The sequence below is a fragment of the Stomoxys calcitrans genome, chromosome 4 (genome assembly GCF_963082655.1).
Source record: "Stomoxys calcitrans chromosome 4, idStoCalc2.1, whole genome shotgun sequence".
NCBI classification, from domain to species: domain Eukaryota; kingdom Metazoa; phylum Arthropoda; class Insecta; order Diptera; family Muscidae; genus Stomoxys; species Stomoxys calcitrans.
This window is the reverse complement of record NC_081555.1, coordinates 42,636,183-42,639,097: the sequence shown is the minus strand read 5'-3', so window position 1 is coordinate 42,639,097 and position 2,915 is coordinate 42,636,183.

Here is a 2,915-nt window from a genome sequence, read left to right as displayed (position 1 = left end):
TTTGTTTGTTTGTGCGTTCCTTATAGACTCAGAAACGGCTGAACCGATATTCTTGAAATGTTCACTGATGGTCCATAATGATTCCGGGGTGAAAATAGGGTACTACATTTTTAGAAACGCCATATCTCGGAGATGGGTGGTGCGATTTAAGCGGAATTGTGTTTGCTCTCTCAAGTAACCTAAAAACAAAAATTTGGTATCCTAATTTTGGATGGGGTACCTAGGGGGGGCGTCCCACCCTAAAACCCTCCAAGTTTATATATACAATATGGGACTCAAATGAAAGGTATTTAAGATAAGAAAACGTATCTGATATTCATTTGTCGGACAAAGTGTTTGGGGGACCACCCCAACCCCCAAAACAATCCTAAATCGGACATATTTACCGACCATGGCAGTATGGGACTCAAATGAAAGGTATTTGCGAGTAAAATACGAGTCTGACCAACACAAACAGGACTTATTTACTGACCATGGCAATATGGAGCTCAAATAAAAGGTATTTGAGTGTAGAATACGAATCTGATATCCGGATGTGGGACCAAGTGTTTGGGACCGCCCATCCCCGAGAACATCGCCTAAAGATGACAAATTTACGGCCATAGCCGTAAATTTGTCTTTGGAAGTAAAGCACGAATCTGATATCAATGTTCCGGATAAGTGTCTATGGGGCCACTCCACCACCACAACACCAACCCAAATAGGACATATATGCTGACTATTGCAATATGAGGCTCATAAGTGGGTTTTTAGAGTATAACACGAATCTGATATATATATTTTTAGGACCAACTCACTGAGTGGCCGCCCCATCCCCCAAACCACCCCCAAACCGGTCATGTTTGCTGACTATGGAAAAATGGATCAACTGTCTAGGGGACGTCCCACCACCATAACAACCCCCAAGTAGGACATATTTGCTCACCAAGACAATTTGGGTCTTCAAGACAGTGGAGCCCGATATTCATAGTTTTTAGGGCCCATACCCCAAACCGAACATATTTGCTGGCTTTTTCAATAAGGGGTTTAAGTGATGGTATTTGAGATTAGAAAACGAATTTGATATCCAATTTTGAGGCCAATGGCAATATGGGGTTCAAATATATGAGAATAGAGCACGTTGCTGATATATTTTCAGGGCTTAGTGTTTGGGGGACCAACCTACTCCCCAAAAAACCCCTGAATCGGGCATATTTACCGACCATGTCAATGTGGGGCTTTAATGAAAGAAATTGGAGGGTAGAGCAAGAATTGATACTCACTTTCGGAACCAATTTTCTGGGGGTCTACCCCTTTCCCAAAGTAACACACAAACAGCAATTTTTTACTGACCATAGAATTATGGGGCTAAAATAAAGGTATTTTAGAGTAGAATATGAATTTGATATCCAAATGTAGGACTATATATTCCCCAAAACACCCCCCAAAGGGTAAACATTTTTCGACCATGATGTGATAACCAATTTTGGGGCCATGTGTTTGGTGGACGCCTCATCCTGTAAACTCCCCTCAAAACCAATGGCAATATGCGGTTTAAATAAATGGTATTTGAGAGAAGAGCACGATGCAGAAATTTTTTCAGGGCCAAGTCTCTGGCGGACTACCTCACCCCCGAAAACACCCCTAAATCCGACATCATGAGAATATCGGGCTGAAATAAATTTTTTTAAGAATGGAGTACACCTTACATCCAAACTTAAATTCGTAGACCAATAAAGATGATGTGGGATTCAGATAAAGGCACTTTTATTGTTAAACTGTTAGTCAAGCGATATACTATTTTCGTAGCATGGTATTTCACTAAAAGCTCTTTAATTGTCGAAAAAAAATATTCCAAGGAAACTTTTGTTCCATATAAAGTAAAAGAAGGCGTAGAAGAAGACACATCGAAATATCAATTTCCGACCCTACAAAGTATATATATTTCGGATCGTCGTAAAATTCTAAGACGATTTAACGATGTCCGTGTGTCTGTCCGTCTATCCGCCTGTCCTTCCATCTGTTGTAATCACTGTACAGGCTTCGAAAATTGAGCTAAATTTGGCACAGATACGTCTTTTTGATGCACGCTGGTTAAGTTCTTGAACGGGCCTAATTGGACCATATTTGGATATAGCTGCTATATATACCGATTTTCCGATAAAGGGTCTAATGCCCATAAATGCTTTATTTTTTGCTTGTTTATGCTGAAATTTTAAACAGTGAGTAGTTTCAGGCCTCCCGCTATCTGACCCAAATATGGTTCTGATCTCACAATATTTAGATATAGCTTCCATATAGACCGATCTCCCGATAAAAGGTCTGAAGACTATAACAGCTTTATTTAATACCCAATTTCGCTGAAATTTGAAACAGTGGGTTATTTTAAGCCTTCCGACATCTGACCTAAATATGGATTAGATCGGTCTATATGTAGATATAGCTGCCATATAGACCGATCTGCCGATAAAGAGTCTGAAGACCATAAAAGATTTATTTATTGCCCAATTTCTCTGAAATTTCAAACAGTGGGTTATTTTAAGCCTTCCGACATCTGACTCAAATATTGTTCAGATCGGAATATATTTAGATATACCTGCCATATAGACCGATCTCCCGATAAAGGGTCTGAAGGCCATAAAAGCTTTACTTTTTAACCGATTTCTCTGAAATTTTAAACAGTGAGTAGTTTCAGGCCTCTCAGCTTCGAACCTAAATTTGGTTCAGATAGGACTATATTTAAATATAACTGTTATATAGACCGATCTGCCGATAAAAGCTTTATTGATTACCCGATTTCGCCGAAATTTAAAACGGTGGGATATTTTAAGTTGTAGGCCACTCGCCAACCGAACCAAATATGGTAAAAATAGGCTTGTACAATATTTAGATATAGCTGTCATGAACGATATGCTGCTTAAAGGTCTGAATCTTTG